The sequence below is a fragment of the Oryctolagus cuniculus genome, chromosome 6 (genome assembly GCF_964237555.1).
Source record: "Oryctolagus cuniculus chromosome 6, mOryCun1.1, whole genome shotgun sequence".
In the NCBI taxonomy this organism is placed as follows: Eukaryota; Metazoa; Chordata; class Mammalia; order Lagomorpha; family Leporidae; genus Oryctolagus; species Oryctolagus cuniculus.
Window position 1 is genome coordinate 40,127,405 of NC_091437.1, and position 27,451 is coordinate 40,154,855.

Consider the following 27,451-nt stretch of genomic DNA (forward strand, 5'->3'; position numbering starts at 1 on the left):
GTTCATGAATACACAAAGCGCCTTGTTCTCCCTTTCCGAATGCTTTGAAATTCTCAGTCCAGTTCTGACCCAAACCCTTGTGCTTCCTTAGGAAATGACTTCTCTTTCTCACCTAACAACAAGAAGGTACTCACCCAGTGTGGGTACTGAGGGGGGAAGCACATCGTGGATGCAGAGAGAAGGCCAACGAGGGGACGCCAGTGTCCCTGACGAGGAGAGCTGAGAGGAGCCGAGCTCAACCGCAGCACAAGCATGGCAGAACCTCCAGAAGGCTGGTGGGTAGCGCTCGGCTAACGGAAGGGGAGCCACGCAGTGCAATCAAGGAAACACCCAACACCTCGGGAAGGGCCCCGTGAAGCACGTTTCGACTGCCCCGTGTTGAATCCAGCCGCTCCCAGGGAAACCTGGGCTGCAAGTGGTTCTCACACTAGTATGCCTCACAGTCACCTGAAGACAGGTTTCTGGGCCTAGTTGATGGCTCACTGGCTCTGAATTTGCCTTTCTTATTAGATCACAGGCAATAATGATGCTGCTAGTCCAGGGAAGACACTGGTGTAAGGATGGCAGAGCTGAACAGAAGACGGGGGTGGTGGGGTGGTGGGGGGTGGGGTGGGGTGGGGTGTGTGTGTTCGTGTGCGTGTCATATCACAGGTGCACTTTGTTGCCTTAACTAATCCCTTTCTCTTTCTGGGTCTCAGCTGAGACATCTGTACTAGATGACTGATTCTCAAAATGTATTTCTCTGATTACTCAGGATACTGGTGAAATTCGGTCTTTATAACATTAAAGTTTGAGAACTGTTAAACTATATAATCTCTAGTATTCTTATTTGCACAACGATGCCAAAGACTCAGAGAAAAGAAAAAAAAAACAAATGACACTTTCTGCTCTTGAAAATAATCATCATCTCCATGTATAAGTAAACCTTGGGGATGAAACTTCAGACTTATTTTGGAAGAATAAGCACAAGTCTGGTTTCAAATTGATTTCACCTGTATTGCTTACCCAACAAAACAAATGTATAGATTTTCAAGCTTCTATCATAATTTTCTGATTCAGAGTGGAAAGGAAGAGGTGAAAATATTTAAGGGGAAAATCAAGACTCACAACTCACATTTCCTGACTCTTATAATACTTATCACTTTTGCTGGCCTTGGTTCTCCAGAAAAACAGCATGCATCCACACACATACACACACACACACACACACATATACACATGAGGGGTGGGATGGGGAGGAGGGGAAGGAGGGAGAGAGAGAGAGACAGACAGACAGAGAGATTAATTGATTGTATATTTCAATGACTTAGCTCAAACAGTTATGGAAGCTGCCCAGTCTACTTTCTGTAGAGTTGGCCTATAAGCTTGAGACCCAGGGAAGACCCGACATTGCGGTTTAAGGCTAAAAGCATTCCTATTAGCTTAGGGGAGGTCAGTAATTTTTCAATAAATTGAGGCCTTCAATTTATTGGAGGAAGCCAAGCCACATCATGGAGGGCAATCAGTTTTACTTGTAAACCTGCTGATTTAAATGCTAATCTCATCCAAAAACACTCTCATGGGACATCCAGAATAAGGTTTTCCAAAATATCTGGGCACTATAGTCCAACAAGTATAACATGTAAAATTAGCCATCCCTTGACCCTATAACCTCCTCTCTAGCCTACTTATGCATTATGTTTATTTTCTCTCTCACATCACTAGAGGTACAGGAGACAGCTCCACTGAGGGAGTGCTTGTCTCACATGCACTCACATTCTCCAGAGTCAGGAACCACGTCTGACTCTTTGCAGACTCACAATAAGTATCTGTCGAACACGTCTCCATTATCACCATTATCATCTTCATATTCAAGCAAGGCAAATGGTTACATCTGGAAAAATACAGACCTTAAACCCCAAACACGATTCTTTATGTCCAATGCTCTTTCCATTTTTATGGCAGAAAAACTGTTTTCTGGAATGTATTTAAGGCTCAGGATTCCCTCAGATAGGTGGTTGCCTTTGATTTATGGAACAATTCTTTAAAATCCAAGAATTATCTTTGGCTGGACGCTCCCAGAGAATGCCTGAGGGCACTTCTTCACAAGGTTGGAGGAGCGTCCCAATTCTGTTGTTACCAACAGAAAGCTGGGAGCTATGCAACCCAGGACTAGATAATAGGGGTAATTGGAAATTATTTACAGCTTCAAGATCGTTTTTTATCTCGGCTTTCTGAATTGTGGAACTCCTACTGCCAAGATTCACAGTGACAGGCTCACTTGGTTGCTTTCTTCCTCTTTTTCCCATTTCAGATTCATGGCCCTGAATCTGCCAGTTATTTATGTATAATCCCTGGGCATGGGCCTCTGTGTTAAAGAAAGAAGACTTGGATATTCATAACCTGTGCAGGAAAATGTTTTAATAAATGACTGCCTAATCCTGTCAAAGAGAAACAGAATGAAAATTGATATACCTTTTTGGAAACCAATTGGCAATGTGAGTCATGAAATTTAACAGTGGCCTTATTCTTTGACCCAGTAATTTTATTTTAGAGAATCTATCCTAAACGTCAAGAAAGATTTATACTCAAAGATGTCCATCATGATATTTGCTGTAATAGCAAATACTGGTAACAACTTAAGTATCCCACGTAGGGTTTTGCTTAAATTGCAGCCATTAAATAGGATAAAACAGACACTGTAAATTTTGTTTGCAAAGTTTACAGCATGAAGATAAAATTGTCTCTAATGTTTAGTGAAAATTCAGTACATAAAATTATTTGTAAAATATGATCCAAAATAAAACTGAGGAAAAATGAAACTGGATTATGAGTGATTTTTTTTCTCTTCTAAATGTCTCTGGTTTTAAAGACAATGTATATACACAGCTGTCTAACCTCCATGATGAGTAAGGGCACAGCTGTTCTTGGACAGCTGGTCTTTATTCATTTTAAAATCTCTTTTATACAATACAATGGTCAAGGTGGCCATGGCACAGTTTGCCTCTCTGAACTGCTGGATATGCTATTTTTTTCCTTGCCCATTCTTTCACTAACTATCCCTTGAGTAGAGAAGCAATGTAATTCACTGTTCAAATCTAGGTATTTCTGAGAGGGAAGCAGGTGCTATTAGCTACTACAGAGAGACAGGTGAGAGCCAGGTGTGCCCTAGGCAGAGAAGTACATGTGCTCCTCCTCCCCCTGAGAGTCTTCATTTTACTAGGCGAGGATAGGATTAGGGTCTCCTTCCCAAATATGTACCAGGTGGAGGTGCAGAATCTGTTCTGCTCTCAGCTAGGGCTTCAGACTGAATTCTTCGGTTTAATAGTTCTGATTTCCGCCTTGCTCTTTGTTCTTGGATCATGTGGATTTCCCTCAAGGTCTAGCAAAGTCAACAGTGTATTTAAAGAACTCTGTTTTTTTATTCACAGTTGCTAAAACCTGTGTGTGTGTGTGTGTGTGTGTGTGTTAGCAGACGTTCTCAATATAACTCTTTAGCCCACTGAATTGCCAGGAAGAGAGATCAGTTAGTAGTAATTAAAGCTCCCAGGAATCTTTAGGAAAATGTTTCCCAACTATCCAGAGATTCGGTGGATGACTTACAGAACACATGTAAGACACCATATTAGATTGCAGAGCCAGTGGGACAGGAGTCATCACTGAATTCACAAAGCCTAGAAATGTGTCTGATACAAAATATACACCCAACAAATAGTTATGGAATAAAAGAATAACTGAATGCATGGAAAATCATGCATAAAATTATACAATCTTTCAGTGTGCTTTAAAACAATATCCCACTTTAGCCCCAACAAGTCTATCATTTAATTTTTTAAAAGATTTATTTATTTATTTGAAAGGCAGAGAGGCAGAGGCAGTGACAAAGAAAGAAAGAAAGAAAGAGAGAAAGAGAGAGAGAGAGAGAGAGAGAGAGAGAGAAAGATTTGGGGGGGGGGAGAGAGAGAGGTCTTTCATCTGCTGGTTCACTCCCTGATGACTGCAAAGGCCAGAGCTATACCAATCCAAGGCCAGGAGCCAGAGCTTCTTCCAGGTCTCCCATAGGAGTGCATTCTGTTGCTTTTCAGGCACATTAGAAGGGAGCTGCATAGAAGTGGAGCAGCCAGTACTGAACCAGAGCCTATTTGGAATGCTGCAACTGCCAAGTAGTGAGTTTACCCACTATGTCACAGTGCCAGCTCCTTCTTGATTCTTTTTACAAAACAATTTTATTACCATCTTTATTCCATTCAAATGAAACCAAAACTCAAACATCAAGCTTTTTTCTTGAAGGTAAATATATACATATAACTAAATTTACTAGTTTTTGTTTTAAATAAGATTTGCTTAAAAATATTTATATAGTATGTTCCAAGTGTCAAGCACTATTGTGGCATCTTACTTATTAAAGTGAACAAAAATGGTCCTTTCAACTTGGAGGGAGAGAAGGAAAAGAAAATAGATAAGAGACTAGAAAATTATAATGACTTAATGAAAGTATCATTCTAGGTCCCAAAATAACACAGAGCATGTGTCCTATCGGATGGCTGAGTTAGTCCACTTGGTCTCATATAACACAATACCATACACTGAGAGGCCTAGAAGCATCAGAAATTTATTTTTCATAGTGTTGGAGGCTGGGGAATCCAAGATCAAAGTTTCAGTGGATTCAGAGTCTGGTGAAGGCCTTATTCTGGTTCATAGACAGTATCTTCTCACTCCATCCTCAGACTGTTCATAGGAAGAGGAAGCTCTCTGGTCTCTTTCACAGTGGCACTAATCCCAGTCGTGAGGTCCCCACTGTTGAGCTAAAACCTCCTAAAGGTCCTGATCTCTCAGATCTTCACCACGAGGGCTAGGATTTCAACACAGTGATTTTGGGGAAAGGATATTCAGATCGCAGCACGAGTAGAGACTCTTTCCAAAAGGCAGAATTGAGAAAGCCAAGGGACAGTCCAGTACCCTAGAGCCAGCAGAGCTGGGAGTTCTGAAGGGGCAAGAGGACTGCGTGATTTCCCACTTCAGCAGCTCTAGGAAAAGAACTGCATGACAAAAACAACAACAACAAAAACCTAGAGCCTCAGGAAAACAGGTTCTGCCAACTCACATCAGCCCACCCTATCCCTTACTGACTTCCTACCCTACCCATCTCTGGCTAAGGAAATCCAAACTGGGAGCCAGAGGCCAGGGAGCCTGAAGATCATCAGCCTTGGTGGCCAGAAGGAGCATAAGAAAGGGTCAAAGTGATTCTGGTGTGACAAGCTGAAGAGAACCAGCAAACCCGAGCAGACTTGTACGAAAGCCCTTATGATGGCTCTTACGCCTATGACTGGAGTTGTAGATGTCGTGCTCCCCTGGAGGACACAATACTCACTTAGGAGCTGAAAAACTGGGCATGGCTCATCAGACTAAGGCCTTTGTAGAGGCTTTGAGGAAGGAGAGAGATGGCCCATGAGAGGAGCTAAAGGAAGGCCACCATGGTTACAGCAGAGAGAATGAGAAAGGGGGTGAAGTGAGATGAGTTTGAAGAGGCATTTCATTGGGAAGCCCCTGGGCTGTTTAACAGAAATGCATGGTGTGGATGACTTGACTTGGTGCTATTAGATGACTCAAGGGAGAACTGGCTCTCAATTGAAAATACTCTGAAAATCACAGATCAAAACTATTTCAATGAATTTGCAAACCACCTTGTAGATTGAAAACTACTACATTGTCGCCCCCCCTCTTCGTGGAGGAACGACACTAAACCCTGCCTAGGTTTCCTATCCGAGTCACGGCACCATTATGTCGCTCCCACTCTTTGCGGAGGAACAACACAGGACCCTGCGTTGTTCTTTTGTCTGCTCGGCCCTCCCCGGGTTTGCTGCTGGTTCTTCCCAGGTTGGCTACCATCCCTTCTACCTCCGTGGAAGGGCGGTTCCCCCTGCCACTTTCCCCACTTCCGCGGGGGAGCGGCACACCGCCGGCCGGCTCTCTCGGGGGCTGCACAGGTGTTCCTTCAGATAGATGTTCCTGGTGCATGTTGTCTCTCTCCTCCTTTATAGTCCTCTTCCACCAATCCCAACTCTGCTACCCACACGCCGAGTACGCTGCTCTCCTCCAATCAGGAGCAGGTCCTGCAGCTTGTCAAGTTGGTGAGAGGCAGCTGTGTAGAAGCTGTTTCCTCCTCTCCCAGCGCCATATTGTGGGAGAGCAGATGCATAGAATAAGTCTTAATTCCAGCAACAGTCTAGTCCGAGTTGCTCCCCACACTACATCCCCTTATGGAGGCATTTCTATCTCTGTCCCAATGCATTATATGTAGATGTTGGTATGTGGTGTTAGGAGAACAGTATGCATCTTTTACTTCCAGATTCTTGAAGGGCACCTAACTACCACCCATTCACAGCCTACACACTCTGTGAGGCCTTTCAGTTCTAAAGAGCTAGGGTTTGACAATTTGATGATCATTTCATGCTTCATAGGGCTTTAGGAAAAAGGAAGCAGCATGAAGTCAAACAAAAATGCATAAAAGTAGAGAAATCCCTCTGTCTGACTGTGTGTGTTCTTCATAGGATGGTTGTTGAGGTTCTCTACTGGTGAGAATTCCTGTGCTTTCTTTCATTGTCATACAAACGTGATTTTTCCCCTCAACAGCATTTCTTGAATAGAAGTAAAACGGAAAACTCAAATTCTAAAATCGAAACCAATCAGGCTTGCTTATTCCGGCTGGGGAATTAAATTCCTCCTTTTTCTTTGTCCATAACTATGACAATTTGCTAATTAAAATGTCCCTCCATAACTTAAATGAACATCCATTTCATAACATTAGGATTCCCTATTTGGAAATGCATGGTGAAGGGGTGGTAAAATAGAAACCAAAGCAGGCATCAGGAGATCTAGGTTATAATGGGTAATAAATCTCTGCCAAGAACCTCCCCAGTGAGCTCCATTTTTCTAAGCCTCTCTGTCCCTGTATTATCTCAACACCTTATCTATTTACTCACTCATTCATCAATATATTGAAGAAATATTCTAAACAGAGGCCTTGTGGACACAGCAGTGATCAAAAGAGACAAAAGTCCCTGTCTGTTCTCCTGAAGTATATATATTAGAGAGAAGAGCAGGTGATCAAAGCAAGAATACATATTATGTTAGATGGTGATAAAACTGTAAAGTAAGATATAGCCAAGTAGTGTTGGCAGCCTAGGCAGTATACAAGGAAGGACCCACAAAAGACAGGATACTGGCATTAAAATCTGGAGTAGGCAAAGGATTGACTACCTCTGTGATAAGAGCTTTAAGGAAAGACAACAGTGCAAAGACCCTGAGGTAGGAGTATGTCAGGCATGAGTGGGAAGCAGCCTGAAAGACTGTGATAGGAGCAGAGACAGGGTGAAATGATAGGAAATGAGGCCAAAGACATAACAGCGAACCAGTGCATTATAGTCTCATGGGCCATCCTAAGCATTTGAGTTTAACAAATGTGTGAGTAACTAATAGATAATATCTACTGATTTCTATATAATTTAGGTTTATATGAAAGCAAAGATTGGGATAAAAACTTATGTTGTAGAGAACAGAAGGGAGATGGATTCTCCCAGTCATCCCTGGGCAATGTTTTATAAGTGGTAATGATTCTTACACTTAAAAGTCAGGAAACTGGCTTACTGTTATCTTTCACCACTTAATCCCTGGTGTTGAAGCCAACCATCTTCCACGGTGTTTTCTGACCTTGTTGGTGACATGCTCCCTCTTTCAAAATCTTGACGGAGAAGAAGGAGTTGGAAAGGAAAAGTAAGGTCCCATTGAATACCAGGTCAAGAGATCATTCTCCCAGGCCATTGCTACTAGATTTCTTGCCTTTGATGGATTATCAGTTTGTTTCTATGAATGTTAAAAATGCTGTGACTCTTGTCAAAGGGATTCTTGTGTGGATAGTGACCCTTGCGTGGGCTCCTCATTTACTAGACTCATGAGCAATGTCTTTTCTACCTTCAAATTCACTGATCTAAATCACAAAGGCTCTACAGTTTATAACTGAAAGAACCTTAGAGGGGAGGAATATTGTTTTCAGACTTGAAAAACCTACAGAAAACAAGTACATATGAAAGTGTAGCTTTCAATGGAATTTCATGCTGATATGAAAGCAGTTTCAGTTACAAAATCAAGATATCTTTATTTTGGCCTTACTTCTGCAACTAATGTATTGGAAGTCTTGGGATGCCACTTAATTTTTCTGTCTTTTATTTCTCTCACCTAAAAAATAGAGAAAAGTCCTACTTATTTACCCTAGTCCCTTCATTTCTTTGCTTTGAGGACTATTGAAGTAATATTTGTGAGAATTATTTCAAAGGATAAATCATACAATATTTATATATGTATTACTACTTTTACTATTATCATAATTATTGAGAGTAATATTTTCCTTTTGCCCTTGGGTGTACTGAAAGTAATTTCAAACCCCAAACTCATGAAAACTCACACTCCACTTTGCCAGAGGATTCTCCCTAAACCAACCAACAATAATAGAAAGAATGGTAATGGTAACAAGAAAGTAATAATACATAAATAATTTAGAAAAGAATCCTGGATTTGAGGTACAATCCAGCTTGAAGAAAAGAGTTACAGAACATTAGAGAACAATATGAAACACTCTGAAACACTCTGCAACACAGAACTAAAATGCACAGTACAAGAATAAGTAAAATGAGAGTTCCAAGGAGAACAATATAGATTGGAAGTTTGGGAGCTCTGCTTCCGGCCCTTATTCCTTCTTGTTAAACACAGGAAATCTTTCTAATGAAAATAATTCCCTTCAGTAAGTGTTAAATGCCCATGATGGGAATTTAGGGCAGTTGGGAAAAGATAACATTTTAAAAGAACTGAAAAACCTTTTGTCAATCTAGCAACATAAAAGTTTCATCAAGGGAACTGAGTCAGAGATGGTCATAAGTCCAGAATGAATGAAACCCATTTCAAATCCATATTTCTCATTTTTCAAGTACACCAAAAAGTGATGTGCTTTTCCTCCTGTATTTATTCTTGTTTTTAATTTTTAAAATTGCTCTCCTTGATTTACACTGTACAGAAGAAACCAGAATAAAATATATAAGCAAAAAAGATGAAAATTAGATAACATATTATCCTACTACCTACAGATCCCTACTAGTACCTGATGAACCTGTTGAAATATAGGTGACAGCTTCATTTGTACTACATGTATACCTACCTGGTTCATTTTATTTTTATATTGTTTTTAACCCATTTTACTATTAAAATATATATCTACTCTCTGCTAATGCTACAATAAAATGTTTGTAGAATACATGTCAATTTGTATAAATCAAGTGAAATGCATGTAACCAGTTGTCTTGATAAACATCTACGTCTTTATTCAATTTTTCAGTGTAGTAAAATGTGATAAAAAAATCCTTGTAGCTAACATTTTAATACAATTACATTTGCTTCATTAAGATAAATTCTGGGGTGCTGCTTCTGTGGCATAGGGTTCAAGCCACTGCCTGCAGTGCCGGCATCCCATACGGGTATCAGTGTGAGTCTTGGCTGCTCCACTTCTGATCCGGCTCTGTGATATGGCCTGGGAAAGCAGTATAAGATGGCCCAAGTGCTTGGGCCCCTGCACTCATGTGGGATGACCCAGAGGAAGCTGCTGGTTCCTGGCTTCGGATGGGCACAGCTCTGGCTGTTGTGGCCAACTGGGGAGTAAACCAGCAGATGGAAGACCTCTCTCTCTGCCTCTCCTTCTCTCTCTATGTAACTCTGCCTTTCAAATAAATAAATAAATCTTTTTGAAAAAGATAAATTATGGAAGTAGAATTATTCTTATAATAAGAATGAAATACTGTATATTTATTATCTATGTAGAAAAAATAACACATCTTTATTCTGTTAGATCAAATAAAATCCAATCCTGAGTTGGGGATTATTCTCCCTGTGGCTTCATCATTCCTAGATTTACCCTCGTGCAACGCAGAAAAATTGGCACAAGACCTTGATACTCTTCAGTCCTTTAATATTGTCATCACCCTTCTCCTGGTACACACTGCTGCAGTAACTGACTAGTTCCCCACCTGCTGTGACCACAATCACTTTGGGATCCTTCTGGGTCCCACTGCAATCAGTTGACAAAGAAGTTAATAGGAAAAATATTGCCTTAAATGTGGCCAGTGGTCCTTTGAAGTGTACCTGTGGCTGTTCTTCCAGCCTAATGATAAAAGGCACGGAGACCATGATGCTTCACTTCTCCAGGCTGAAGGGTCCCTCCCTCCATGCAGGCTATACTGATGCTAGAAGCCACTTCTACTCACCTTTCTCTTTATGTGGTATATCTTTGTATTGTGTGTTTGCTAGCAGTTCAGCCATAAACTGAAGTAAAGGCAACCTTGAACTGAGTTTAAGTTGTCAGTCCATCCAATCATGGAAGTCACCCCAGCTGTCAAGGTCAAGGCAATGGGTGTTCAACCAACAGAAGCTTCCATTCGTGTATCCCCTACTGTAGACTGTACCACCACTAGGATTCTGTCTTCAGGGCTTTGGGCTTCTTCCCCAGGAGCCCATGGAAAATGAGAGTCTCCTCTCATAATCAGAAAGTATATAATCAGTCCTTGATTTAGCTAAATTGATCTATCAGCACAAGGTTTTGTATCATCTTATAACCACAATATTTTAAGTCAGAAGGGAGGGATTTTATGGCTTCAAAATTAATCAGGTAATTTTTAGTTGTCATAACAGGGAGGAGGAGCTACTGGAATCCAGTGGGTAGAATCCTACTTCCACAACTCAAAATGATCTGGCATAAAATGTCAGTGGTGCTGAGACTGGGAAACCCTGTTGTAAACTGCTATCATTTGTTTGATGCTTCAGTAATACCTGCTGTCCATCCTTGTTAATATTGTAAGGACTTCAGGGTGGAGGACTTGTCGCCTACAGCTCCTTCTCCCATTTCAGTGATTTTCAACTGCCTGGCAAACATCAGCATAAAGTCCTAAATAAAGGAGGAGAATGCTTTGGAAACGCTACAGCTTCCTGGGGCTCTCCCTCTCTTTAGATCCTTCTCTCAACTCTGGTTTTCAAAAAACCTTTGTAAAAAAGACCCCCCTCCCCCCAGCTTGACTAAATCAGAAACTTGGAATGCGTCTGGATGTGAATACTTTGGAATTCTTCCCAGGGCCTTCAATGTGCAACCAGGGTTGAGAATTGCTACTTCACAGTGTCTTTGAGGGCCTGCCCCTCTGTCTGCACTTCTCATCTGTCAACACACATTTAAATCTTCCAGCTACACATGATGCTAATATTATTTATGAAGAGATATCAAAGAAAACACAAGAGCTGCAAGCCTCAGTCCTCTCAGATGGGTTTGCTTTAAAAGAAGGATCAAAGCCTTTGGCTCTGAAGGAGTGTGGTAAAAGGAGACATTCTGGAGCTAGAAGTCATTTCTACCACTTGGGGAATTGGAGGCATTTTCCTTCCTCCTATGACTAAAATTAACTACTTAGGTGGTTTTGTACTACACCTGTGTTCAGAGTTTTCCAACAACTTGATCAACTATCCTGAATTATTTTGGAGTCAAAAAGGACTGGATTTCAAGTTTATATAGAGGGTTTCTCCATTAACGTTTGTTGGTTGTGATAAATAACATCACAAGGGTAAAAATGAAAAAATTCTAGGACCATATTTGGTCTATAATATGTATTTCACATTCTCCTGCTCCATCACCCTTTTTTGCTCTCTTTTTAATGTATTCCTTTTGCCCATTGTTTCTTTTTTTTTTTAACTTTTATTTAATGAATATAAATTTCCAAAGTACAGCTTATGGATTACAATGGCTTCTCCCCCATAACGTCCCTCCCACCCGCAACCCTCCCCTCTCCCAATCCCTCTCCCCTTCCATTCACATCAAGATTCATTTTCGATTATCTTAATATACAGAAGATCAGCTTAGTATACATTAAGTAAGGATTTCAACAGTTTGCTCCCACACAGAAACATAAAGTGAAAAATAATAGATGATTTTTTAAATGATGATGAAATCAGATCAGACCTATTGTCATGTTTAATCCCAGTGAGAGTCAAGTTGGGAATTGATAATTTCTTCTTTTTTTTTTTACAGAAGATCAGTTTAGTATACATTAAGTAAAGCTTTCAACAGTTTGCACCCCCATAGAAACACAAAGTGAAATATACTGTTTGAGTACTCGTTATAGCATTAAGTCTCAATGTACAGCACGCTAAGGGATCCTACATGAGGAGTAAGTGCACAGTGACTCCTGTTGTTGACTTTACAAATTGACACTCCTGTCTATGGCATCAGTAATCTCCCTATGCTCCAGTCATGAGTTTCTAAGGCTATGGAAGCCCTTGAGTTCTCCGACTCTTATCTTGTTTAGACAAGGTCATAGTCAAATGGAGGTTCTCTCCTCCCTTCAGAGAAAGGTACCTCCTTCTTTGAAGACCTGTTCTTTCCACTGGGATCTCACTCACAGAGATCTTTCATTTAGGTGGTGTTTTTTTTTTTTTTTTTTTTTTTTTTTTTTTTTTGCCAGAGTGTCTTGGCTTTCCATGCCTGAAATACTCTCATGGGCTTTTCAGCCAGATCCGAATGCCTTTAGGGCTGATTCTGAGGCCAGAGTGCTGTTTAGGACATCCACCATTCTATGAGTTTGCTGAGTATCTTGCTTCCCATGTTGGATCACTCTCCCCTTTATTTATTCTATCAGTTAGTATTAGCAGGTACTAGACTTGTTTATGTGCTCCCTTTGACTCTTAGTCCTTTCATTATGATCAATTGTGAACTGAAATTGATCAATTGGACTAGTGAGATGGTATTGGTACATGCCACCTTGATGGGATTGAATTGGAGTCCCCTAGTATGTTTCTAACTCTACTATTTGGGGCAAGTCAGCCTGAGCATGTCCCAAATTGTACATCTCTTCCCTCTCTTATTCCCACTCTTATGTTTAACAGGGATCACATTTCAGTTAAATTTCAACACTTAAGAATAACTGTGTATTAATTACAGAATTAAACCAGTCATATTAAGTACAGCAGACAAAAAAAACTACTAAGAGCGATAATGTATTAAGTTGTTCATTAACAGTCAGGGCTATGCTGATCAAGTCACCGTTTCTCATAGTGTCCATTTCACTTCAGGAGGTTTCCTTTTTGGTGTTCAGTCAGTTGTCACTGATCAGGGAGAACATATGGTATTTGTCCCTTTGGGACTGGCTTATTTCACTCAGCATGATGTGTTCCAGATTCCTCCATTTTGTTGCAAATGACTGGATTTCGTTGTTTCTTACTGCGGTATAGTATTCTAAAGAATACATATCCCATAATTTCTTTATCCAGTCTACCATTGATGGGCATTTAGGTTGGTTCCAGGTCTTGGCTATTGTGAATTGTGCTGCAATAAACATTAGGGTGCAGACCGCTTTTTTGTTTGCCAATTTAAATTCCTTTGCGTAAATCCCAAGGAGTGGGATGGCTGGGTTGAATGGTAGGGTTATATTCAGGTTTCTGAGGAATCTCCAGACTGACTTCCATAGTGGCTTGACCAGTTTGCATTCCCACCAACAGTGGTTTAGTGTCCCTTTTTCCCTACATCCTCGCCAGCATCTGTTGTTGGTAGATTTCTGTATGTGAGCCATTCTAACCAGGGAGAGGTGAAACCTCATTGGGGTTTTGATTTGCATTTCCCTGATTGCTAGTGACCTTGAACATTTTTTCATGTGTCTGTTGGCCATTTGGATTTCCTCTTTTGAAAAATGTCTATTGAGGTCCTTGGCCCATCTCTTAAGTGGGTTGTTGGTTTTGATGTTGTGGAGTTTCTTGATCTCTTTGTAGATTCTGGTTATTAACCCTTTATCTGTTGCATAGTTTGCAAATATTTTTTCCCATTCTGTCAGTTGTCTCTTCACTCTCCTGACTGTTTCTTTTGCAGTATAGAAACTTCTCAATTTGATGCAATCCCATGTCGCGGAACGGGACAGCCTGGCCAGCTGTGACCCTCCCGACATGTACAAGCACAAGAAGTTTAGTGCTGGGCTTTTTCCACCCTGCCCGTTGCTAATTGCAAGATCCTGTTTTGACTTTAAGCATCCTGTTATTGCATGTTTCCCACACTTAGTTGGTAACATGTTTTCCGTGAATGATATACATAAATAGGTGGACGGTGGGCGGGGGTAGTGAATGAACGCTGGTAAAAGACGGGGTAGTGAATGAACGCTGGTAAAAGACGGAGGAATGAATGAAGGCTGGTAAAAGACGGAGGAGTGAATGAATGCTGGTAAAAGGCGGAGTGAATGAATGAACGCTGGTAAAAGACGGGTGAATGAATGAACGCTGGTAAAAGGCGGAGTAATGAATGAACGCCGGTAACAGGCGGGAGTTATGAATGAACGCTGGAAACAGGCGGGAGTAATGAATGAACGCCGGTAACAGGCGGGAGCTGTGAATGAACGCAAGTAGTAAGCGGGAGTGGTGAATGAAGGAGTTGTGAATGAATGCCGGTAACAGGGCGGGCGTTCGCGACATGTAACGCGAGTCTGCTGAAAAATAAAGTGGAAGCTGAAAAGCCGATAAACGCGTCTGGTGTCTCCGAGGTCTCGCCGGCGTTAACCTATCCGGAAGGTGTACGCCTGCAACTGGTGCCGTGACTCGGATCGCTGCGACGCGGAAAGAAGGTAAGAAAAAAAACGTCTATAGACGGGAGTCTAGGGGAAAAAGCCTAGGAATACCGTGGTACAATGGGGAACACACAGTCCACCACGAAAATGCACCTATTGATTAGCCGCCTTTTAAAGGCAACGGGGACGCCCGTAAAGAGTGTAGCTGTGTGCAATTTTACGAGGATACTATATAAAACTTGTCCTTGGTTTGTTGAAGAAGGAGATTTATCACAGGTTCGGTGGAGACGGGTGGGACGTGAATTGCGAAACGCTGGAGTCGCGGAGGGAGTGATCCGCTTGTGGTATCTGATAGATACTGCTTTACGGTCGGAGGATGACCAGATCGGGGAACTCTTAGATGAAGGCTCCGAACTACTGGAGGAGCTCAGCGAAGACTCCCATGATAGTAGCGAAAAAGGAGATAGTATAGAGGAACAAAGGATGGAAGCAAGTGGAGGAGCCCGACCAAAAGCGAAACATCCGCAGACGCTGGGATCGCTTCCACTATACCCGGAGTTGCCCTTAATGCCCTCCGCTCCTCCTTACGAACCACCCTGTCATCCTATGCGCTGTTGCTGTTTTGCCGTCAATGCTTCCAGCGAGATGAGGCCCATAGTTTTAGAGTCTGGGCCAGAGAAACAGACTAGAAGGCAAATGCTTGAAAACGAAAGTGCTCGTAATGACGATGAAGCCGCTTTTTTTATAAATACTGGGGATTCAACTCCCCACCCACCGCGGCGCCTGAAACCAAATTGGGCAGAGTTCTTTAACCCCCATCATCTCCACTCATCATGTTAAAACCTTAAATGACTTACAAAAATTGTGTGGAAATTTAAACTGGATTCGGCCTTATTGTAAAATGACTACTGAAGAAATGCACCCTTTGTTCCGACTTCTGGAAGGCGATGCATGCCTAAATTCACCCAGACAACTTACAAAGGAGGCAAAAGCAGTATTAAAAAATTTTGAACAGCGCCTTAAGAGCACCGCTATGCAGCGGTGTGACCCCACTATGCCCTTAAATATTTTGGTGTTCATACAAAGTCATTATCCCTATGCTTTACTCTGGCAAGAAGGACCATTGTTGTTTATATACCCACATAACCATATGCCCAGATCTATTACCTCCTATGCGGAGGCTATGGGAAATTTAGTTTTACAGGCCATCCACCGAGTCGTAGAAATTGCAGGGAGAAGACCACAGTCCTGCATTCTTCCGTTAGAGTCTGTAGTCATTCAGGAGTGGGCTAAGGAAACTTGGCAATGGTCCCACATCACCATCACCCTTGACATAAGTGTAGATAACCATTATCCCATCAGGTGCATCATGCAGTTACTGCATCTCCCTCACCTCAACATGCAGAGCTAGCTGTAGTGGCTAAGTTATTAAATATGGTTGAGGGTCCTCTTATATCGTTTCTGATAGCTTATATGTTGTTAATGCTGTTAAGAGGCTAGGCTCCCCTTCATTATATCCAAAAGTTCTACAGTGTTTCCTTATTTGAGCTTGTTCAGCACGCTTTATTTAGGAGATCAGATCCCATTTTTATCACCCATATTAGAGCACATACCTCCCTGCCAGGTCCTCTCACCGCGGGAAATGCCCTTGCCGATCAACATTCCCACTTCCTTTTAGCTTGCACTGCCATGGAACAGGCAACAGCATATCACAAACTTTGGCATGTTAATAGTAAGACCTTAAGTATGAGGTTTAATATCCCTATTCGTAAAGCTAAATCTATTGTCCAAAATTGCGAAAAATGTGTTATTCATCAGCCTGTTATTATGCCCACTGGAGCTAATCCCCGGGGCCTTTATCCATGTCACATTTGGCAAATGGATGTAACTCATATCCCTGCCTTTGGCAAGCTATCCTGTGTCCATGTTACGGCGGCTACCGCCGCCGCCAAAGAGTCCACTTCCCATGTAATGCAACATATGCTACAATGTTTTGCTTCTTGGGGAATTTCTAATATAATAAAAACTGATAATGGACCTGCTTATACTTCTAAGGTTTTTGCTGAGTTTTTAGCAACTTTTCATATCTCTCATTTAACCGGCATCCCATATAACCCTACTGGACAAGCCGTTGTGGAACGCACTAATCTGTATCTGAAAAACTTTGTATTAAAACAAAAAGGGGGAATAGGGGCACTATCCCGTTCCCCTAAAGACATTCTCAACCTTGCCTTACTTACCATAAATTTTTTAAATAAAAAAGCTGATGGTCTCACCCCGGCAGAACGTCATGTAATCTCAGAACAGACCCCCAATAGTAATAAACCCTATGAACCGACAGAAGTTCAGCCACACGTTAGAAAAATGATTATGTGGAAAGACCCACAAGATAACAAATGGAAAGGCCCATACCCTTTAATAAGAAGGGTATGAGGCGCTGTTTGTTTTCTCCCACAGGAAAAAAAAAATCCAATCTGGACTCCAGAAAGACGGACAAGAACAATAGAGTGGCAAGATGATCGTGATCCTACTCCTACTAATAATGACACCACTGTCACCGACGATGGCCAAGCTGGATGAGTATTGGGGTCTCTTGAGAGCCCTACCTCTCCCTCTCCAGTTGTGTATTTGCCTGAGAAGGACTTCTCTATGGCTGTTCAACACAGGAGAGACTTTGGAGTCACCGTGGTCGTTGTTGCAGTAATTGCGGCGTTATCAGCTTGTTAGGCCGCTATTGGCATGGCCGTGAGCCAAACCTCCACACTGTCCATACTTGATAGCATCACAAGATTTACCGCCCAGGCACTTGATGATATACTGCTATTCAGCTGTTAATGAACGGATTTATTGCAAGATTAGGCCTGGTTGGCATACCCTGTGTTATTCGATCTACTGCAGTTTGTGTTACAACCACTTTTCATTTGCCGCTAATCAGTCCCGTCTTTTGGGTAGCATGTTAATAACAGGATCAATTATTGTTCGGATCTTGCAAGGGCTGTTAATACGCAAATGGTGGTTAAACAAGCCAGCTAATATTCAATAACCAGTACCCCATGCAAAATGGACAGATTCAGGTGTGGCTGAATCTGCTGGAATGGTAGTCAAAGACGGGTAAGTTCTGAGAGGTCTTCAAGGCAACCTAAGACAGGGCATGAACGCTCTCTCCACACCTCATGTTCATGTGCCAATGACGGGTAAGCCTGATAGATGCTCTTGGTCACCTAAGACAGGCACAGTACCACTCCATTTTGCAAAGAAATAAGGGGGAGATGTCGCGGAACGGGACAGCCTGGCCAGCTGTGACCCTCCCGACATGTACAAGCACAAGAAGTTTAGTGCTGGGCTTTTTCCACCCTGCCCGTTGCTAATTGCAAGATCCTGTTTTGACTTTAAGCATCCTGTTATTGCATGTTTCCCACACTTAGTTGGTAACATGTTTTCCGTGAATGATATACATAAATAGGTGGACGGTGGGCGGGGGTAGTGAATGAACGCTGGTAAAAGACGGAGGAATGAATGAAGGCTGGTAAAAGACGGAGGAGTGAATGAATGCTGGTAAAAGGCGGAGTGAATGAATGAACGCTGGTAAAAGACGGGTGAATGAATGAACGCTGGTAAAAGGCGGAGTAATGAATGAACGCCGGTAACAGGCGGGAGTTATGAATGAACGCTGGAAACAGGCGGGAGTAATGAATGAACGCCGGTAACAGGCGGGAGCTGTGAATGAACGCAAGTAGTAAGCGGGAGTGGTGAATGAAGGAGTTGTGAATGAATGCCGGTAACAGGGCGGGCGTTCGCGACATGTAACGCGAGTCTGCTGAAAAATAAAGTGGAAGCTGAAAAGCCGATAAACGCGTCTGGTGTCTCCGAGGTCTCGCCGGCGTTAACCTATCCGGAAGGTGTACGCCTGCAATCCCAATAGTTGATTTTGGCTTTGACTGCCTGTGCCTCCCGGGTCTTTTCCAGAAATTCTTTGCCTGTGCCAATATCTTGAAGGGTTTCTCCAATGTTCTCTAATAACTTGATGGTGTCAGGTCATAGATTTAGGTCTTTAATCCACGTTGAGTGGATTTTTGTGTAAGGTGTAAGGTAGGGGTCTTGCTTCATGCTTCTGCACGTGGAAATCCAGTTTTCCCAGCACCATTTATTGAATAGACTGTCCTTGCTCCAGGAATTGGTTTTAGATCCTTGATCAAATATGAGTTGGCTGTAGATGTTTGGGTTGATTTCTGGTGTTTCAATTCTGTTCCAATGGTCTATCCATCTGTTTCTGTACCAGTACCATGCTGTTTTGATTACAACTGCCCTGTAGTATGTCCTGAAATCTGGTATTGTGATGCCTCCAGCTTTGTTTTTGTTGTACAAGATTGCTTTAGCTATTCGAGGTCTCTTGTGCCTCCATATGAATTTCAGCATCATTTTTTCTAGATCTGCGAAGAATGTCTTTGGTATCTTGATTGGTATTGTATTGAATCTATAAATTGCTTTTGGGAAAATGGACATTTTGATGATGTTGATTCTTGCAATCCATGAGCATGGAAGATTTTTCCATTTTTTTGGTATCCTCTTCTATTTCTTTCTTTAAGATTTTGTAATTCTCATCGTAGAGATCTTTAACGTCCTTGGTTAAGTTTATCCCAAGGTATTTGATTCTTTTTGTAGCTTTTGTGAATGGGATTGATCTTAGCAGTTCTTTCTCAGCCATGGCATTGCTTGTGTATACAAAGGCTGTTGATTTTTGTGCATTGATTTTATATCCTGCCACTTTGCCAAACTCTTCTATGAGTTCCAATAGTCTCTTAGTAGAGTTCTTTGGATCCCCTACGTAAAGAATCACATCGTCTGCAAAGAGGGATAGTTTGACTTCTTCCTTCTCAATTTGTATTCCTTTAATTTCTTTTTCTTGTTTGATGGCTCTGGCTAAAACTTCCAGAACTATGTTAAATAGCAGTGGTGAGAGTGGGCATCCCTGTCTGGTGCCAGATCTCAGTGGAAATGCTTCCAACCTTTCCCCATTCAATAGGATGCTGGCTGTGGGCTTTTCATAAATTGCTTTCATTATATTGAGGACTGTTCCTTCTATACCCAATTTGCTTAGAGTTTTTATCATGAAATGTGTTGAATTTTATCGAATGCTTTCTCTGCATCTATTGAGATAATCATATGGTTTTTCTTCTGCAGTCTGTTAATGTGGTGAACACATTGATTGATTTGCGAATGTTGAACCATCCCTGCATACCAGGGATAAATCCCACTTGGTCTGGGTGGATGATTTTCCTGATGTGTTGTTGTATTCTATTGGCAAGAATTTTATTGAGGATTTTTGCATCTATGTTCATCAGGGATATTGGTCTATAATTTTCTTTCAGTGCTGCATCTTTCTCTGGCTTAGGGATTAAGGTGATGCTGGCTTCATAGAAAGAATTTGGGAGGATTCCATCTTTTTCGATTGTTCTGAATAGTTTGAGAAGTAATGGAATCAGTTCTTCTTTAAATGTCTGGTAGAATTCAGTAGTGAATCCATCTGGTCCTGGGCTTTTCTTTGTTGGGAGGGCCTTTATTACGGTTTCAAATTCTGTTTCAGTTATGGGTCTATTTAGGTTTTCTATGTCTTCATGGTTCAATTTAGGTAGCTTGCATGTGTCCAGGAATCTATCCATTTCTGATAGATTTTCTTGTTTGCTGGCATACAGGTCCTTGTAGTAATTTCTGATGATTCTTTTTATTTCTGTGGTTTCTGCTGTTATGTTTCCTTTTTCATCTCTGATTTTATTGATTTGGGTCTTTTCTCTTCTTTTTTTAGTTAGTTGGGCCAATGGGGTGTCAATTTTGTTTATTTTTTCAAAAAACCAGCTCTTCACTTGGCTGATTTTTTGTAATGTTTTTTTGGATTCAATCCTGTTAATTTCTTCTCTGATTTTAATTATTTCTCTTCTCCTACTAGATTTGGGTCTGGTTTGCTGCAAATTTTCTAGGTCCTTGAGATGCGCTGAAAGCTCATTTATTTGGTGCCTTTCCAATTTCTTGATATAGGCCCCTATTGCTATAAACTTGCCTCTCAATACTGCTTTTGCCGTATCCCATAAGTTTTGATATGTTGTATTGTTATCCTCATTTACTTCCAGAAAGTTTCTGATTTCTCTTTTGATTTCTTGAATGACCCAGTGTTCATTCAGGAGCATGTTGTTCAGTCTCCATGTGCTTGCATACTTTCTGGGGTTTTCTGAGTTGCTAATTTCCAGCTTCATTCCACTGTGGTCTGAGAAGCTGCATGGTATGATTCTAATTCTTTTAAATTTGCTGAGACTTGCTTTATGACCTAGTATGTGATCAATCCTAGAGAAGGTTCCATGCACTGCTGAGAAGAATGTAAAGTCTTTAGATGTAGGATTGAAAGTTCTGTAGATATCTGTTATATCCATTTGGGTAATAGGTCGATTAAATCTGCTGTTTCCTTGTTGATTTTTTTTTTGACAGGCAGAGTGGATAGTGAGAGAGAGAGACAGAGAGAAAGGTCTTCCTTTGCCGTTGGTTCACCCTCCAATGGCTGCCACGGCCGGCGTGCTCTGGCCAGCGCACCGCGCTGATCCGATGGCAGGAGCCAGGTACTTCTCCTGGTCTCCCTTGGGGTGCAGGGCCCAAGCACTTGGGCCATCCTCCACTGCACTCCTGGGCCACAGCAGAGAGCTGGCCTGGAAGAGGGGCAACTGGGACAGAATCCGGCGCCCCGACCGGGACTAGAACCCGGTGTGCTGGTGCCGCAAGGCAGAGGATTAGCCTAGTGAGCCGCGGCGCCAGCCTACTTGTTGATCTTCTGTCTGGATGATCTATCTATTTCTGAGAGTGGAGTATTGAAGTCCCCCAGTACTATTGTATTGGAATCTAAGTCTCCCTTTAAGTCCCTTAACATATCTTTTAAATAGACTGGTGCCCTGTAATTAGGTGCATATACATTTATACTAGTTACATCTTCCTGTTGAATTGAACCCTTAATCATTATATAGTGCCCCTCTTTGTCTCTCTTAACAGTTTTTGTATTAAAGTTTATTTTGTCTGATATTAATATGGCTACACCTGCTTTTTTTTTGTTTTTTGTTGGCATGGAATATCTTTTTCCAACCTTTCACTTTCAGTCTGCATGCATCTTTGTTAGAGAAATGTGTTTCTTGTAGGCAACAAATAGCTGGGTGTTGTTCCTTAAGCCAGTCAGCCAGTCTGTGTCTTTTTACTGGACAGTTCAGGCCATTCACATTTAATGTGACTATTGATACATAGTGACTTTGCCCTGCCATTTTCCCGGAGATATTTTCTAGTATATGCTTTGAGCTTCCCATGCTCTTTTACTGGTAGGTGTTTTTCCTTTCCCTTCTTTCATATTGATGGTCGTGTTTCTGTGTTTCTGAGTGTAGCACATCTTTAAGTATCTTTTGCAGGGCCAGACGAGTGGCCACAAAGTCTTTCAATTTCTGTTTGCTATGAAAGGTCTTTATTTCACCTTCATTCACAAATGAGAGCTTAGCAGGATATAATATTCTGGGCTGGCAATTTTTCTCTCTTAGCACCTGTGCTATGTCTCGCCATTCCCTCCTAGCCTGTAGTGTTTCTGATGAGAAGTCTGCTGTGAGTCTGATTGGAGATCCTCTGAGAGTAATCTGACGTTTCTCTCTTGCACATTTTAGGATCTTTTCTTTATGTTTCACTGTGGTGAGTTTAATTACAACGTGTCATGGTGAGGATCTCTTTTGGTCATGTTTACTGGGGGTTCTATGAGCTTCCTGTACTAGGATGCCTCTGTCCTTCTCCAAACCCGGAAAGTTCTCTGCTAGTATCTCACTAAAAAGGCCTTCTAATCCTTTCTCTCTCTCCATGCCTTCAGGAACTCCTAGAACCCGAATGTTGGTTTTTTTAATAGTATCCTGTAGATTCCCAACATTATTTTTTAGATTTCTAATTTCCTCTTCTTTTCTTTGGTTTGACTGTATCCTTTCCTGTTCTCTGTCTTCTAAGTCCGATATTCTCTCTTCTGCTTCACCCATTCTGTTTTTAAGGCTCTCTAATGTGTTTTTCATTTGATCTATTGAGCTCTTCATTTCATTTTTATTTCTCTTCACTATCACACTTTCCTGTTCTACTAGTTTCTGCGTTTCATTTTGATTCTTCCTTAAAATTTCATTTTCATGAGAGAGATTCTCAATCCTGTCCAATAAGGATTTCTGTAGTTCAAGGATTTTCTTTTGAAAACTTCTAAATGTTCTTATCATAAATTTTTTGAAATCTGTATCTTGCATTTCTTCTATCTCATCATCTTCATAATCTTGTCTTGGGGTGTTTTGTTTATTTGGAGGCATCATAATGTCATCGTTGATCTTGTTCCCTCGATTTCTGTGTTTATTGCTTGGCATGGTTAATTCTGTTTCCCTCACTGTGAGGTTTATTATTATTATTATTATTATTATTATACTATGTCCGTGTTAAGTGGACTGCCTGCTGTTGGAGGAGCCTTGGAGGCTTGAGATGAGTGTGGCCTGAGAGCTCTGCTTGGTTCTTCAGGGTTACAGGTGTGCAAAGGTGACACCCTCAGGTTATGCGTGGTAAATCTCTCTTTATTTATTTATTCATTTATTTATTTTATTTTTTGTTCAGGAGGTAGGTAATACTGCAAGGCTGAGCAGAATGGATGGTATTTAGCTTCCAATCTCTGGCTTCTACCCAGAGTCTGTGCAGGCTTGGTTTCTCCTGCGGACTCCCACTGGGTTGCCTAGGCTACTGAATTGTAGCCTTAACTCTCCCCTTTTATTATGTATATCCCAGCTCTTTGTCTCTTGCTCACTTTTGCAAGGTTGGCGGAGAGTGGAACTTGTCTGTACCAGTATGCCCCCACCTTTTTATTTATTTATTTATTTATTTTTCCTTCTCTCCTGTAGTCAGTCTGTTGGACTTTCCCACTTCAAAACCCACGTCCCTCTAAAATTCTGTCCGCCGTTTCCCCACCAATGTCTCTGGTTACTGAGCTCACCTCCGCTTCCAGTGCTGATGTGTGGACTCGGAGCCCTGGGCGTCCCTCCTCTCCCGCTGGTGTCTGTGTCACATTGACTCCCCTTCCCGCACTGGCGCTCAGACTCTGTGGCTCCCGCGGTTCGGTTTCCGCGTGGTGGGCGACCCTGCTCTCCCAGTAGGTCCTCTGAGTCACAGCGAATAGCTCCGGAAGAGTTTCCTCTGCAATTTTTTCCTGATCCTTTTTCTGAGGCTACCGTAACTCCGCTTTTATTAAACTAAATTTTTCCGGACTATCGGTGCGCGCCCTCACTATTCCGCCATCTTGGCTCCGCCCTGAAGCTGTTTGCCCATTGTTTCTTCTGTCATCTCCCATTTATCCATCACATCTGCCCTCGGCACCTATCTGAGATGTTCATTATTCTAGGGGCAATAAATAAAGCTAATGAAGCCCCTGGCTCACAGATGTTACAATGTATGGAAGATGGTACATAGGAAGCAAAGGGTCATATCTCATGACTCATGTTGTAAAAGAATTCAATTGAAGTTAAGGATAAGAGGGTGATGTATATGTGGTCTCCGGTGATCTTTGTGATGAAGGATCTTTTGAAAAGACAACTAACTACGTATGATGCTCACATGTAAAGAACTGGAGGAACAATATTCTAGGCAGTAAACAGCAAGATGAAAGGCCCTGAGGCAGGCACAAGCTTGTAATTTTCAGAACTGTCTGTATGGTTGGGATGTGCTAAATATGGGGTGTGGATAAGAATGGAATTGCACAAGTCTAGAGGAATCAGATGGTGACAGATCTTGTAGAGCTGCAATGAAAGCTGAGATTTTATTGCACATATATCAAGGCCATTGTAAGCAGTAGTGACATCACCTTATTTATTTTATACAAGAGCTCTTGGGGGCACATGACTAAGGAAGAGCTGGGGTACAAGAGTGGCTTCAGGATGATCAGAAAACTGCTACAGCGGTCCAGGTATGGGAGGATGGTGTGTTGAGTATCAAGTTCCCTCTCTGAAAGGAAAGGAAAGCTAAATGCCTGAAAGAGACAAGAAAGAGTCTGAACTTGTACTAAATAGACACACACACTCTGAAATCTACATGAGTGGATTTTGCTTAATATTGTCACAAATCAGGTTGCATGCGGAAGTGCAGGTAGCGGGGGTACTAGAAGGGATGATTCCTGGTAGACATTCAAATCACAAGATTCCCAAACTTAGACATGACAATTTAATCATAAATTCTCTTTTCCCTAGTTTTATTAGGTCTGATTGACAAATAAAAATTGTATATACTTAAGGTATACAACATGATGATTTGTTATACATATCTATGGTGAAATAATTATCACAATCAAGCTAATTAACATATCTGTCATCTCCCATAGCTACTCCTGCTTTTTACTCATGGTGAGAATATTGATTATCTGTATGCTTTGCAAATTTCAAGTATTGAATACATTATTATTAACTAGAGTTGCCCACAGATTTCCAGAACTTCTTCACCTTACAACTGTGTATGCTTTTGCTATCAGAGGTGACTTCTCAGAGGTTCTTGCCTCCACACATGAAAGAATTCAGACATGAGACCAGAGTGGTGCTAAGTAGTGCTAAGTGATAAGTGGTAGTAGGTAGCAAACTTGAACAAAGAAAAACCCACCTGATAGCCCAAGTGGGCATCTCAGGAAAGAACTGAGTGCCAGTCTGTTTTATGGATATGGGTATGGATCCCCCTAGTTCTCCTCTTGCTCTCCCTCTTCTAGAAAAGTGGATGAGATTGCTAGTGGGGGGGGTATTCCAGATGTGTAAATCCCTAAAAAATCCTCCCAGGATCTTATTGGTATGGTTTTATTCAAACTAATAGCCCCTAAGCTGCTCTCGGGGACAGGGCTGAAATCCATCTAACAGGGTTATTGAACAAAAGCAATTACTTGAGATGTAATTTCTGGACTGCGTTCAGGGCTTGTTGCTCCTGCCACCACAGAAAAATCCATTTTCTTTAAAAATTCCCATTTTTTTCAGCTCTTCTTACACACACAGGCTAATGTACACCTAGTTACCGTAACACCTTGACCAAGATTTCCTTAATACTTCCATTCCCCAAGCTCCTAATCACTGGCATCAATCAGCTTTTCCTTACTGTAACTAAATATCTGACACAGGCTATCATGAAAGAAAGAGGTTTACAGTCCACAATCAAGTGGGCACTCCCGGTTTGGTTTCTAGTGGAGTAGGAAAATGGCAATGGTAGAGCAAGTGTAGGGGAAGATCACACAGTGAACCAGAAAACAGAGAGAGGGAAGCTAGGCCCCCCTCGGCTTTTGTAACTGATCCTCCTATGAGAACTCCCTTCTGAGGGCACACCTCCAATGACCTAAGGCTCTCCTACTAGGCCTGCCTCTGAGACAACATAATTGACTCAAGTCTCGACCTTCCTAGGACTCCAACCTGTGAGTTTTGGGGTTAAATGTCTACATTGCAATTTGGGAACCAAATCCTGTTCAAATCATTGCATATCCATGAATGCTGCCTTAGACGCTGCAAATACAGAAAGACTGAGTCTCAGAGAAGGGCTGACTTTCCTACAGTCACACAGTAAGGTGGCACCAAAAGTCATCCACCGAAGGACTCTGGTGCGGTCACCTTGGGGCAGCACTGTAAACCTGATTCAAAGTAAAACCTTTGATGAGCCAGAGAAAGAAAGCACTCTTAGTGGTTCCCTCATGCCCCTTCCCTCTGCCCTTCCTGCAGTCCCTGAACAATCCACTCTGTGCCTCTGCCACTTTTATTCTGGGGCTGGGGACCCTTCTGCCCCGCAGGGAGGCAGCTGGTGTGTTCAGGTGTTCTTTCAGCAAACATAATCACTGCCCAGTGCAGATGCAGATTGCATCCTTTCCCCACCCACCTGTTTTTCCTTTTCTGACTCACTGCTCCTGGCCTGCGGGGGCTGAGCCGAGGCGAAGAGGCAGCCTTCTCCCCACCTTTGCTGTTTCCTGCTTGCATCAGCTTCCAAACAGACTAGGTTTCAGCCAGGGAGCAAGTCTCTCATCAACGTGCGGCTAACAGGCAGCCACAAGACCTGGAAGCAGAGACAAAGCAATCGCGGTGTGAGATGAAGTATTCAACATTACTGATCAAAATAATTCCCCTCCTCTGGCCACAGCTGACCTCCCTCAGACAAAGGACTTCTCAGTTTTCCTCCGAGATTAAGACATCTCTTCCACACAGAGAATATTTGACAGTTTGCAATATTTCTCACACGATCTGTGATTTTTCCAACATCTGCATCCCTACTCCACTAGCAAATAAATCTTGACTTCTCCTTCTGTGACATTTTTTGTCCTTGCACAGATTTCAATTGTGTTATTACTCTATTTTGAAATGATGCCTTTGTGTTGCTTCCCTTTTGGAATATAACTATTTCTAGTTCACACAGAAACTGTGTCTCAGTATCAACATGCCTCGCTGAGTTCCCAGGTCTTAATGGGCACCAAGTACACGTGTGCTGACTTCTAAGAATTAGACATAGTAGTCCTAAAAGGCTTGATATGCAAAATATGGCCTGGAGATCTATAGTTTCATTACCATCCAGAAACTTAATAGAAATGGTAATGCTTAGCCTCTACCCTAGACCCCCACAGTGTTGACATGCATATTAGATTTGAGGAGTTGTATAAGGGAATAGCTCCATCTTACAGAGGGAAAAGAGTAGCCAAGAAACAGGTGTGGATATTTTCTATTCTAAAATTTATACTAATACAAAGAGAACAGATGTCATAATTTCATAGGTACAATTCTAAGAAGATAAGCCTACTTCCCTTCCTCCTTCTGTCCATCTCTCAA